This window comes from Oncorhynchus nerka, linkage group LG17, assembly GCF_034236695.1.
Source record: "Oncorhynchus nerka isolate Pitt River linkage group LG17, Oner_Uvic_2.0, whole genome shotgun sequence".
Taxonomy (NCBI): Eukaryota; Metazoa; Chordata; class Actinopteri; order Salmoniformes; family Salmonidae; genus Oncorhynchus; species Oncorhynchus nerka.
In genome coordinates, this window is record NC_088412.1 from 40,038,297 (window position 1) to 40,053,444 (window position 15,148).

Genomic DNA, 15,148 nt, shown 5'->3' on the forward strand with positions numbered 1-15,148 from the left:
TGCAGGTATCCTGGAGACGATTTGGGATAAGCACAGTGTTAGGCTGCCACCCCCCTCCCTCTCCCACCTCAGGAGAAAGTGGTGAGAATGTGGGCTGTAAATCAGGCGGAACATGTGCTGGCCATGACATGCATCAACGAGCTGGTGTCCAAGAACTGTGTGCCGCTGGACTTTGAAGAGTATCTGCTGAGGATGTTTCAGCAGACTTTCTTCCTGCTACAGAGGCTGACAAGGGAGATAAATGCACACACCGTCAAGAGCTGGCTGCAGGAGCTGGACGAGAGGTAGGCCCACACATGGAATTAAATAGCACCTTCAGAAAGTATTCACACCCTTTGACTTTTTCTACATTTTGTTGTTACAAAGTGGGATTAAAATTGATTTAATTGTCTTCTTTTTTCCCCCCAATGATCAACAGAAAATACTCTTTCAAATAAGAAAAACAATTCAAAAATCTGTAATAAAAAAAAACATGGAAAATAAAACGCTAATATATCTTCATTAAAAAAAGTATTAAACTCCCTGAGTCAATACATGTTAGGATCACGCAGTGATTACAGCTGAGTCTTTCTGAGTAACTCTGTAAGAGCTTTCCACACCTGAATTCAAATCAAATTTTATTTGTCACATGCGCCGAATACAACAGGTGTAGACCTCACAGAATTGTGCAACATTTGCCCATTATTCTTTTCAACATTCGTCAAGCTCTGTCAAATTGGTTGTTGAACAAAAAAAGACTGAACATTTCAATGTATAAAGGGGCAACACAATGCCCAAAAAAAGACTGAACATTTCAATGTATAAAGGGGCAACACAATGCCAGAGAACGCAATAAACCATTCAAATGTAATGTACTAACACGCAAGGCATCTCCCTACAAGATATGAAAAGTGAACGTTTGAGGGTAAGGCACAAACTCCATTGGACTAATTGAAGAGGGACAATATCTGCCTCCATGAAAAAAAGTATAATAAAAAAGAAAATTCCAAAAGTATTCAATTTACTCAATTTCCATTAACATTCAGTTCCACACACTCATGCACAAAAACATAGGACAAAGTTCTTTGGTCATTTTAGTCTAGGGAAAAGCACAGCAACAAACACACCAGGTACCAACATCACGACGGTTGCCCTCTGGGTATGATAATGAATGGAACACTTTTTTTCAAATTCAGCAAAACGGCTTAGTTCCACACACTCATTCAGTTCCACACACTCATGCACAAAAACATAGGACAAAGTTCTTTGGTCATTTTAGTCTAGGGAAAAGCACAGCAACAAACACACCAGGTGTTACTGGTGCTACTGCAATATTCCCCTCTGTAAAAGTCCAATGGAATATGTCTCAAAGCTGGCAGAAAGAGTTGCAGTAGCGATCTAATTTTCACAAGCATTTGTCCGAAATGTTGATCACCATGTTGAGCCGTGGAAACCTCAAGCAATTTTGTCCAAATATCAATACTGAATTCTGTTAATGTTTTTCCTGTATGTATGTATGCTAGACAACCATTTTCAGATCTTGACATAGATTTTCAAGCAGATTTAAGTCAAAACTGTAGCTCGGCCACTCATGAACATTCACGGTCTTCTTGGTAAACAACTCCAGTGTAGATTTGGCCTTGTGTTTTAGGTTATTTTCCTGATGAAAGGTGAATCAATCTTCCGGTGTCTGGTGGAAAGCAGACTGAACCAGGTTTTCATCTAGTGTGCTTAGCCCCATTCCATAAATATTTTATACTGAAGAACTCCCCAGTTCTTAATGATTACAAGCATACCCATAACCCATGATGCAGCCAGCACTATGCTTGAAAATATGGAGAGTGGCAGGTACTCAGGACAAAATGCTAATTGCTTTTCCACATTTTTTGCAGTATTGTTGCAAACAGGATGCATGTTTTGAAATATATTTATTCTGTACAGTCTTCCTCAATTTCACTCTGTCAATTAGGTATTGTGGAGTAAATTAACTACAATGTTGTCGATCCACCCTCAGCTTTGTCCTATCACAGCCATTAAACTCTTAACTGTTTTAAAGTCGCCATTGGCCTCATGGTGAAATCCCTGAGCAGTTTCTTTCCTTTCTGACAACTGAGTTAAAGGCGTCCTTCTTATCTTTGTAGTGACTGGTGTATTGATTAGGGCAGACCCCATTTAGTCAACTGGTCGATTGTTTGGTCGATAGGCTGTTGGTCGACCGAGATTTCTTTCGTCGAGCAGTCGCAAAGTTTTTTTTTTTTTTTTCATGGTGCACAGGACACCTGTCTGATTCGTTGCGGAGGCCACGGGGATTGCACAGTCCATCACTCTAAGATCTGATGCAGAAATTGTATATGGTTGCCTCATGCACAATAAAGCAATTTCACAGATTTGGACAGGAAGCACCTGAGCTCAATTTCGAGTCTCATAGCAAAGGGTCTGGATACAAATAAGGTATGTGTTTTATTTTTTGATTAATTAGTCAATGTTCTAAACCTGTTTTCGCTTTGTCATTATGGGTGTACACATTATGTGTAGATTGAGGAAATAAAATAATGTAATACATTTTAGAATAAGGCTGTCATGTTATGAAATGTGGTAAAGTCAACAGGTCTGAATACACTGACCATGGCCATATTCAATCATTTTTAAAATGTTAAATAGCAGGCTACACCAAATGATCATTGCTTTTAGGGGTGGAATCGATTATCCTGATTGGATAAGTACTTTAGTTACAACATACTTCCACAAAATACTACACTGAACAGAAATATAAACGCAACATGTAAAGTATTGGTCCCATGTTTCATGAGCTGAAATAAAAGATCAGAACTACTCACAAAAAGCGTATTTCTCCCAAATGTTGGGCACAAAAAAATCCAGGAGGAGTATTAATGTCTGTAATAAAGCTCATTACGATTTTCTAGGCTTGGCTCCCCATTGGGTGGGCCTAGCTCCCAAGTGGGTGGGCCTATGCCCTTCCAGGCCCACCCATGGCTGTGCCCCTGCCCAGACATGTGAAATCCATAGATTAGGGCCTAATTAGTTAATTTCAATTGAATTATTTCCTTATATGAACTGTAACTCAGCAAAATCTTTGAAATTGATTAATGTTGCGTTTATACTTTTGCTCAGTATAATACCACAGTAACACACTGCTTAAATATACCAGGTTAGAATGGTCGGGATTCTGTGACTTTCTCCCCTGGGAATCTGAGAGGACTGCAGATATTATGCATGTATGAGCCATAATACATTGACACATCAAATCCAAAACGTAAGGTCTAAAAAATAAAAAATAATAGCAATGTAGTTTCCAAGATCCTGTCTAGCATCTTTAGTTTAATCAAAGTTAATTTTTCAAATTATAGGATTTGAATGCTGATTCCATCTTTGTGGGGCTGTATTTTCTTTGAACCTCAATACATGCAGAAAACTGTTCCACAGCTGAAAATCCTTGGAATTGGTGCATTTCTACATTTTATTCATTTGGCCGGCTCTAAGGCCACAGACAGATTTTTGACCTAGTTGCCTCGGGATTCGAACCAGCAACCTTTGGGTTACTGGTCCAACCCTAATAACCACTAGGCTACCTGCCCCCATAGAGGTCACGCCCTACATTGCATTGAAGTCTCAAGCTATATTTCTGAACCCATAACCAAATCTTGTATGCACTGGCCAGCTACTTGATTTGATTCTAGGGTATTCAAATTCTGCAGTGAACAGAAATAGCAGACTTGAAGTGGACTGAAATAGGTACGGTTACTCTTTATATCCAAGTCATGCCCTGACCACTCCTCTCATAGCCTGTCCCCAGCCCGCTCCCCCTCTACCTGTGCTTACAACCCATGCAATCCGATGCACTTAATGACAATAAGGAGGTATCTGATATTTTACCTTCATTTAACTAGGCAAGTCAGTTAAGAACAAATTCTTATTTTCAATGACGGCCTAGGAACAGTGGGTTAACTGCCTGTTCAGGGGCAGAACGACAGATTTGTACCTTGTCAGATCAGGGGTTTGAACTTGCAACCTTCCAGTTACTAGTCCAACGCTCTAACCACTAGGCTACCCTGCCAATAAGCTACCCTGCCAATAGGCTACCCTGCCGCCCCACTTATTAATAAGGAAAGCATGTCACACCACACACACAAGTGCATGATTTGAGTGCTCTGCAATAACGATGGCTGGTCGCCGAACCACCCTTCAGATGATTCGTTGAGTGCCCCGACACAAAGGATACAAAGATCTTCTTTAGCAAAAATACACCCCTTAGTCTATAATGCAAACAACAGATGTGTGGAATGGGTCACAAGGTTAGGATTTGTGTAAAATAAATGAATAATGCACAGCAGACAGTATCTGCTGTGAAGACTGTTCTCATTGTGTGGAAACCAAGGTCTGGTCACTAAAACAAGGTTCCTCTCATAATTATCCAAACCCGAGCCATCTCAACCCAGGTATTTCCCAATACACAAACACTAGCTCATGCTATGGAATGGTTTCTTTAGGTTTTATCACCAAAGGCATCGTAAATCCACTGTCAGTATCATTAAGCCCCAGAGGCCCAATTCAGAAGACCACGCACAGATGAGTGTCTTAATTTTTGTAACTTAAAAAAAAAGAACCTTTATTTAACTAGGCAAGTCAGTTCAGAACAAATTCTTATTTACAATGACGACCTACCCCGGCCACACCCGGACGACGCTGGGCCAATTGTGTGCCGCCCCAAGGGACTCCAAATCAAGGCCAGATGTGATTCAGCCTGGATTCAAACCAAGGGACTGAGATGCAGTTTCTTAGACCGCGTTCTAAGAAACCTATTCTATTCCATAAAACAACCATTTGATGCAATATCAGTATTATAACAATCTTGTAGTTTTGCTCTCACAAGGGCTGAATCTGCCGAGTTGATGTGTACGCTTTAGAATGTTTTAATTATAGGACTTTTCTCAGTTATATTTTACAATTTCAATTGCACGCTTCCTCAAAACTTGAGACATCTGTGGCATTTTGTTCTGTGACAGAACTGCACATTTTAGAGTAGCCTTTTATTGTCCCCAGCACAAGGTGCACCAGTGTAATTATCATGCTGTTTTATCAGCTTCTTGATATTCCACACCTGTCAGGGGGATGGATTCTCTTGGCAAAGGAGAATTGCTCACCAACAGTGACGTAAATAAATTTGTGCACAGCATTTTAGAGAAATAAGCTTTTTCTGCTCATGGAACATTTCTGGGATCTTTTATTTCAACTCATGAAACATGGGACCAACACTTGACATGTTATGTTTGTATTTTTGTTCAGTATAGATGGCATTCTTTCATTGAACCATATATATTCTGAACCTGTTCTCTCTATGTATTCTATTGAGTCTGTGGACAAATTTGAATTAAAAGGTACAAGATAAATGTATTGAAAACCCTAAACCCGAGAAAATCTGTGGGAGGGTATTCAGCGGTTGAATGAAACGTATTCAGAGAGCGCAAGGTAGCCACACTTGCAAAGCATTTTATGCAACTGAATAAGGTAAGTCTGAATACCAAATACTGAGAAGTAAGTAGGAAAGGCGTGCGTATGTGGGAAAGGCATGCATACGTAGAAAGGCATACATTCCTAAGTCGGAATCAGACTCAAAGGAGAGCAATAGCAATGGCATCTTTTGTAGGCACTAACTTCATCATGGTTTGTTGGACAAAGCCTATGGGAAAATTAATGGAGTTTTTGTTGGGTTTTTGGATAAACTGCAAAAAATAACGCTTAGGAGATCTCATACATTTTGTCCAGGAGAGAATCTTCATCTAACGACACTTTTTTTTTTAAAATGAGTATTTATGTAATTCAAAAAAGCACATGAAGGCTTCATATCTAATAAAGGTCATATTAACTGACTGACACATTATAATCTCATAGAACAAAATGTATAAGATCTCCAAAACCTGTGTTAACAGACCTTAAGTTCTACGTTAATCACAAAACCCTATTCTTTCCCCATTCATTTTCGCCACAGGAATGGCTGAACAAACCCAGAAGTAAATCACTTCAGAGTACTGATCTAGAGACTCATCCAACTCCCCCGTGAGAAGCGCTCTTTCCAACTTTTGCAGGACGTTTAGACTGTCCTGGTCAAAATGGTCGCCAAACTGAACCTCCACACCATCCAACACTTTAAAAAATTCTGCCCTATAGTGATCCACTGCTTTGCCAGCAAATCGTCATGAGTGTGTCTCAATGGATTCAATGGAGTCAATCAATGTTGTTGCATTCTCATACAGTGCAAGGTAGCTTCGTAATTTCTGCTGTTTACCCCACACGCTGGATAACTGGGCACTTATTAGATTTAGCTGGTGTGCTGTTACAGTTACAAAGTGGTGGTGGGTTTGGAAGTTTTGATGAGCTGTGAATTTTACATTGGCTTTTCTCCAGTTCCTAAATCCTGCACTAATGAAGGCAGCATCCGCTCTTTGGCCAAAAGATGGCTGGCTTGAAAACCCTTGGCTACAGTGAAAACACTCCTTTTATTGATGGATTATAATGTAGCCAGGGGAAATCACGAAACCATCTCTCTTGAAACGTCAACACTCTGTTGGCAAGAATTTGCGGTTCTATAAATTGTGGGTGTGGCTGATATGGTTTTATGCCATCACTGAGGTAACTGGACAATGCTGTGCCACTGGTGCTGCTGGCAACAAGGTTGACACCTGGTCCTGCCGTGGCTGTGACACTGTCCTCTGAAGTCTCTCTCCCTGGCTCTTTCCCTTTCACCACCCTCACTGACACACAGTCAGTCTCCTAGAAAAGAAATAAGGTGTTTGAAATACTCCTAAATACTGGTACCCAAAACTACACAATCACAACAGCAATACCATTGCCTTAAACAAATCTTAGTTCCATCACCAGTTTAAATTGAGAGTTGGGGTATCCATGGCATTTTCCCTATTTTACAAGTCTAAAAAAGAGAGAACCTTTCATAATGTTGCAAACAAAGAATGTCGTGGACATTTCCTGTATTACCAAATCATGAGAGAGCAATCCACACACAGGTCAGAGTTATCATAAAGTCCATCTTTAATTGAGACTCTCTGTCTCTGCCAGTCTGTCTTTTCGCACCAAAGTACGTTCATCTCTAGGAGACAGAACGCGTCTCCTTCTTGAGCGGTATGACGGCTGGGTGGTCCCATGGTGTTTATACTTGCGTACTATTGTTTGTACAGATGAACGTGGTACCTTCAGGGGTTTGGAAATTGCTCCCAAGGATGAACCAGACTTGTGGAGGTCTACAATTTTCTTTCTGAGGTCTTGGATGATTTCTTTTGATTTTCCCATGATGTCAAGCAAAGAGGCACTGGGTTTGAAGGTAGGCCTTGAAATACATCCACTGGTACACCTCCAATTGACTCAAATGATGTCAATTAGCCAATCAGAAGCTTCTAAAGCCATGACATCATTTTCTGGAATTTTCCAAGCTGTTTAAATGCACAGTCAACTTAGTGTATGTAAACTTCTGACCCACTGGAATTGTGTGTCGTGTCTTTGGCTATGCCGGATTAAGTGATATGACATGCTATTCTATAAAATAACTTCTCAGTAATTAATATTACCTGATTGAGCTAATCATGTAAATGTAATTAACTAGAGAGTCGGGGCACCACAAAATAATATTTATAGAGCTGTTATCTTCCGAATAAACTCTTAAAGACCTAGTAATATTTTACATCAATAGCAGTCAATATTAATCGTCACATTAATTCAGTCTCATCTGGAAGTTGTATATTCTTTGGTTATCTTCACGAACCCTGGCTAACAAGTTGAATAAGCAATACAAAATTGGGTTGAATTATTTATTTACTAAATTACCTACCTATCACACAGAATTACACATACACATAATTAATCATAACTTGATTACAAATTACGTCATAAAGGAAAACGTCCCTAGCGGGCGGAACAAATATGACAGCTTGTTACACAAAAGAAAAGGGGCTGGGTTTGAGTGAAAGAGCGGTAAGACTGAGGGACATCGTAAATACTGTGCTATCGTAAATACAGTATCTTATGCATTCTAAATTACCGCCCATTTGGAAAAGGAAAATGCAATAAATATTTACTCTGAGCTGAGCTTCGGTAGGTTGGTGGTAGATGGAAGGCCGTGTTGCCCAACCGAGTCCTTTGTCCTTTGACGAATGTCTCTGCTGGTAAATTGTATACGTTGTAGTAACGTCATTGTGTGATAGATGGGTTACTCTGTCTGTTCCTTCCTAACCTGCGTTTGAAGCTGCTGTTGCTAACTCAACAGCTAGGAGGTATCACTTCTGTAGTGAATAAAAGTTCAAAGTTCATACCATTCGCAACCAAAGCTCACGCTGATGTTGGCTTCGTTCTGTAGTTATTATCTGAACCATTCTACATTTACATTTACATTTAAGTCATTTAGCAGACGCTCTTATCCAGAGCGACTTACAAATTGGTGCGTTCACCTTATGACATCCAGTGGAACAGCCACTTTACAATAGTGCATCTAAATCTTTTAAGGGGGGGGGGGGGTGAGAAGGATTACTTTATCCTATCCTAGGTATTCCTTAAAGAGGTGGGGTTTCAGGTGTCTCCGGAAGGTGGTGATTGACTCCGCTGTCCTGGCGTCGTGAGGGAGTTTGTTCCACCATTGGGGGGCCAGAGCAGCGAACAGTTTTGACTGGGCTGAGCGGGAACTGTACTTCCTCAGTGGTAGGGAGGCGAGCAGGCCAGAGGTGGATGAACGCAGTGCCCTTGTTTGGGTGTAGGGCCTGATCAGAGCCTGGAGGTACTGAGGTACATCGGACCGTCGTCCTGACATCCTCGGAACAGGAGGTTATATTATCTTCAAGGCTTTATATAGGAAGGGAGAGGAGGTCGTGTTTGAAAAGTTGTATAGCCCATTTCCCTTCACAGGGGCAGGCCACTGATTGAGCAGGGCCCTAACCTTGTGAAAACCCAAATCTCACATTTTAGAAGCTAAAATCACATTTCATCCCATCACAAATAATTTAATATTCAAACATTTAAATTGAACAACAATTCCATGTGAATCCGATAACTCTGATGTGTAGACTTTCCACTGTAGAGTTTATGTCATCTTTTCATTGATGAGAGTGTCTCAGATGACAACCGAACTGACATCATATTCATTAAGTACCACCGCATATGTTCAATTGGTCGGATTACCAGAATATAGTTTCCCCCTACCTTCTGATGTTCCCAGAATCTCTATGTTAACCAAGGTGTTTGCAAATGTAACATCAGTAGGGTAGAGAGAGGAAAAACGGGGGAAGAGGTATTTATGACTGTCATAAACCTACCCCCAGGCCAACATCATGACATGTGATACAGTAAATTATAAGTGAAATAATCTGTCTGTTAACAATTGTTGGAAAAATTACTTGTGTCATGCACAAAGTAGATGTCCTAACCGACTTGCCAAAACTACAGTTTGTTAACAAGACATTTGTGGAGTGGTTGAAAAACGAGTTTAAATGACTCCAACCTAAGTCTATGTAAACTTCTGACTTCAACTGTAGCTTTTCTATCTATCTTCAAATATAACTAATTGGAACACAAAAGCACTAATTCAACTGGGTGGAGATAAAAACACAGTAAACAGAAGGCACAGTATGTGTGGATGTATTGAGATGGATGTTGTGGTGTGGGTTTTTTGGTGTTTGGGAAAGTGTGGCGTTGAGTGAGAAAGGAAATGGTTGCAAATCCCAGAACCAATGCAGGTCTGTGAGCAGGGGTTGTGAGAGAGCTTTCAATGTTGTACAGATGAGGGATATACATTTTATAATGAATTATACAACTTATTTATTTATTTATTGCCCTATCATGGTGGAACAGCGTTTTAAAGTAAATTATACATCGAGTTTATTTATTGTCCTATCATGGGGAACTACATTTTTTAAATAAATTATACTGTCACTAAAGGGTTGTGTCTTCTCATCACTGAAGGGTTGTGTCTCCTCTTATCTAGCCCAATAAATTAATTTAGATTCTGTCCCTATTACTGACTAAATTGATATCATTAATGTATTTCAAAGCCAGCTCTTGAAAAAAAGTAGTTTGGATGTAGATGGTGAAAATCTATTGAATGATACTGAAAATGCTGGTCAGGTGTTTTCTTTTCGTGAATTCACTGATAAAGAAGTCCTGGATGCTTTGTTAACATCAGACAAAAATCCACAGGGGCTGATCATTTGGAGCCTGATCTGCTTAAGTGTGCAGCACCCCGTATTGTTGGCTCAGTAGCCCACATTTGTTATTTAACATTATTATCAGGAAGTATTCCAAAAACATGGAAATCCGCATATGTGCTGCCACTCCATAAGGGGGGGATACAAATGATCTTGACAACTATAGCCTCATTTCAAGGCTACCTTGTTTAGCTAGTACCGTAAAACTTAAATGAATAGCCTTGGCCTTTAATTGCTTCAGTCACTGTACACAACCAGCGCTTATTAGAGGCTGGCTTCTATTTGAGCCAGGCGTCTATTTCCTTAATGCACACAACTTTTGCTCAATAAAATATTGAAAAGACTACCACACTGTTTATTGTGATCAGTATTGTGGCAAATAAAATGACCAAATCCATCACATATCAGACAGACTTTCTTTTGAGCTTCAGCACTATTCTCTCACTTGTTGCACCTTGTATCCCCCGTAGTTGCAGGGAGATCACAATAGATAGATTTCAGTATTCATCGTTTTTCCAGATGCCTTCAATACTATCCACGAGGGGCAACGTAAGCACGAAGCACTTTCTGCTTAACAGTCAAGATTTTTCTGTTTAACAACCTTAACTTATCCCGCAGCTCAACTTACCCCATACCCAGGGTATGTTGTGCCAAGAGACCGCTTGACACAACTTGAATGAATTCAGATTATTTCCATGGATACACAGCATCCTAAAATATAATGTATGTAGGTATCTGTTAGAAATAATAATACATTTCCCTTGATGGAGTGAACCTTAATGTAAAAAAGGTCTCAACTTACCCCGCTCTCCCCTACCTACTTTCACTTCACCCATAAACATTTATCCCTCGGAAGGGTCTTTTCATGGAAGCCTTCACCCTGTGCATGCGTCTGGCCACTGAGCTGGCAACAGGCAGCCGTGAGATCATCCTGTTCGCATACCACACAGAGTACTACGACAAGCTCAACGTGTTGAGAAAGGCTGACGGCACCTAAGGCCTGTGTATGAGAGGGTACGGGGTCTTCTCCACCTGCCTGAGCTCAGCACATTCCAGACCCACCTGTGTCTCACCTGGGAGTCTATGTCAGGCATGGTCATGTTCTACAGTGGGGCAAAAAGTATTTAGTCAGCCACCAATTGTGCAAGTTCTCCCACTTAAAAAGATGAGAGAGGCCTGTAATTTTCAACATAGGTACACTTCAACTATGACAGATAAAATGAGAAAAAAAATCCAGAAAATCACATTGTAGGATTTTTAATGAATTTATTTGCAAATTATGGTGGAAAATAAGTATTTGGTCACCTACGAACAAGCAAGATTTCTGGCTCTCACAGACCTGTAACTTCTTCTTTAAGAGGCTCCTCTGTCCTCCACTCGTTACCTATATTAATGGCACCTGTTTGAACTTGTTATCAGTATAAAAGAAACCTGTCCACAACCTCAAACAGTCACACTCCAAACTCCACTATGCCAAGACCAAAGAGCTGTCAAAGGACACCAGAAACAAAATTGTAGACCTGCACCAGGCTGGGAAGACTGAATCTGCAATAGGTAAGCAGCTTGGTTTGAAGAAATCAACTGCGGAAGCAATTATTAGGAAATGGAAGACATACAAGACCACTCATAATCTCCCTCGATCTGGGGCTCCACGCATGATCTCACCCCGTGGGGTCAAAATGATCACAAGAACGGTGAGCAAAAATCCCAGAACCACATGGGGGGACCTAGTGAATGACCTGCAGAGAGCTGGGACCAAAGTAACAAAGGCTACCATCAGTAACACACTACGCCGCCAGGGACTCAAATCCTGCAGTGCCAGACGTGTCCCCCTGCTTAAGCCAGTACATGTCCATTCCCGTCTGAAGTTTGCTACAGAGCATTTGGATGATCCAGAAGAAGATTGGGAGGATGTCATATGGTCAGATGAAACCAAAATAGAACTTTTTGGTAAAATCTCAACTCGTCGTGTTTGGAGGACAAAGAATGCTGAGTTGCATCCAAAGAACACCATACCTACTGTGAAGCATGGGGGTGGAAACATCATGCTTTGGGGCTGTTTTTCTGCAAAGGGACCAGGACGACTGATCCGTGTAAAGGAAAGAATGAATGGAGCCATGTATCGTGAGATTTTGAGTGAAAACCTCCTTCCATCAGCAAGGGCATTGAAGATGAAACGTGGCTGGGTCTTTCAGCATGACAATGATCCCAAACACACCGCCCGGGCAACGAAGGAGTGGCTTCGTAAGAAGCATTTCAAGGTCCTGGAGTGGCCTAGCCAGTCTCCAGATCTCAACCCCATAGAAAATCTTTGGAGGGAGTTGAAAGTCCATGTTGCCCAGCCCCAAAACATCACTGCTCTAAAGGAGATCTGCATGGAGGAATGGGCCAAAATACCAGCAACAGTGTGTGAAAACCTTGTGAAGACTTACAGAAAACGTTTGACCTCTGTCGTTGCCAACAAAGGGTATATTACAAAGTATTGAGATAAACTTTTGTTATTGACCAAATACTTATTTTTCACCATAATTTGCAAATAAATTCATTAAAAATCCTATGTGATTTTCTGGATTTTTTTTCCTCATTTTGGTCTGTCATAGTTGAAGTGTACCTATGATGATAATTACAGGCCTCTCTCATCTTTTTAAGTGGGAGAACTTGCACAATTGATGGCTGACGAAATACTTTTTTGCCCCACTGTACGTAGATGGGAAGAGTACATTAGGAAGGTATATAAACCGGAACAAAGCACAAGCTGTTGGTACAGTCATCCTGGGACCCAGACTTCTGAAGGTGTTTGACACCAAGCAGAGTTTTGTTGGAGGGATCATAGACGTAAACATGTGTGACTACCTGCACTCCAATGTCATGATGGAAGCTTTGTGTGCTGGGAAACGTGTGCCCAAACGGAACATTTTTGACCATGGAATCAAAGAGCAACGGGAACATCAGGGTGATCACTAAAGACAGTGGCGGTCTGTATCGTTTAAGAGGGAGGACGATTATTAGAATTTTTATGAGCATAGCTTTTTTTCTATTACAGTTTATTGGATATCTGTCACATATTCCATTCACCCAGGTCAATATAACACGGATAGGTTTAGGCTACTTTCGACATGATACTCAAATTGTCCCTATACCCATCATGAGGTTGCTACAACCTAGCCTATGAATGAAAGTTTACAACGTGGGTCGAGAGACATTTGAGAAATCAATACCGCCTTCCACAACATTCCCTGCATCTTGCTGATTTAGGGTGTAATCATTAGTCCAACAGTTGCAAACGAGAGCTTCTATTGGACAAATTCAGGGATGTTTATCCCCGTTCCGTTTAAGAAACGTTTTTCAAACAGAATCGGCGGAATGAATACATCCCTGGTAACATGCAAACACAGTACACTTTCATAGCAGCCAGATCATATAATTCCTTCTCGCATCTACACGCTTTTCTCCTCTCAACTTTTCCCTTTGCCTGTGTGCTTCAGTGCACAACACTGAAAAAAACATTTTCAAGCCAAACCTTCATATCATAACTGCTACACACAGCCTACATCGTTGTCACCATATTAGCCAATGTCAAGTCAACAACATAGCTACTAGAACTAACGCATTAGTAGACCCACTACAATCGTGCAGTACAGTTAGCAAGCAGTTTAGAAGTTACACGGGCCGACCACGGTGGTAATACATTTATAAAACCAAAAGCTTACCTTGACTTGGAAGAGTTCTAGTGTTGGATAGCCATAGCCAGCTAGGTAACATAGCATCCGTCTCTGTTTGAACTGGGTGTTTGAGTAGGCTAAACTATCTAGCTAGCTTCATTTGCTAGCTAAGTAAGTGAAAGTGAAAAATGTGTGTGCGTGCAACATTGCAGCACAGGTTTGAGCACTGATGTAATCTCATAGATGAACAGTAGGGGGAAATCCATTATTAATTTTGACAGACATAGAGCCCCACAGCGGAGGTGTCATAATACCCATAAAACCTAGCAGTCAAACAGGGAAATGGTTACAATCACCTTGTCCAAGATATTTACACTGCTTTCAAAACGTCACGTGCCTACACGAAACACATCCCTTATTTTAAGTGTTTCTAAAACAAACTTTGGGGAAAATGATTGGAACCATTTCCCTGTTTGACTGCTAGGTTGTATGGGCATTATGACTCTACTGACTCTATTGGAGCCGACATAAACGGCAAGTCCAGTGTATATTGGTTTCTAGCTTCCCTGAAAAGTTGCATATCAAGGGGGCTGTTTGATACTAATGCAGAATGCCATAGGATGTTTTTGTGTTGGTTAAGGGCAGTCAGGTCTGGAGAGAACCAAGGGCTATATCTGTTCCTGGTTCTACATTTCTTGAATGGGGCATGCTTATTTAAGATGATGACATAGTTTTATTTTGAAGGCTAACTGCAAAGTCCACTAATTGTTTCTAGCTTCACATAAAGGGGTCCAACCACCATTAATCAAATAAGAACTGCTTTATAAATTAGCGTTATTTTAGTTGATGACATGGATCAATGCTAAACGAGGTTGAAATGTTGTTATATAAAATCAACAAAAGACAATAATTTGTTCATTTGACAAAAAGCTGTTGAAATCACACTAGATGTATTAGACTTTAGAATTGCATTGGGGCATACTTATTTCAATGTACAGCCTTACCTATGGATTGTGGATCAATGACATAGGGTATCAGTCTACTCAGTAACACCCAGAGAACCAATAGCGTCATAGCTCTTATTGCAGGACTCTGAAACAACTGTAAATTGAGACACATTTATTGTCAACCCATGTGTATTGAACACCATTCTTCAGGAAAAACAATACAGCGTGGATGTTTTTGGAGTCTGATAACTCTGAGTATATTGGGTATTGAGTAGACAGAGTGTACAGTGCAATGTGAATGTCAATAGGCTGACTGGGGAGATGATTTCACAGTTACAGT

General features: G+C 40.6%; 1 pseudogene; it reads left to right on the forward strand.

The window, feature by feature from the left end:
• The first annotated feature begins 87 nt into the window (after nt 1–87).
• On the forward strand, nt 88–13,375 carry LOC115145233 (C-reactive protein-like; annotated as a pseudogene).
• The last annotated feature ends 1,773 nt before the right edge of the window (nt 13,376–15,148 follow it).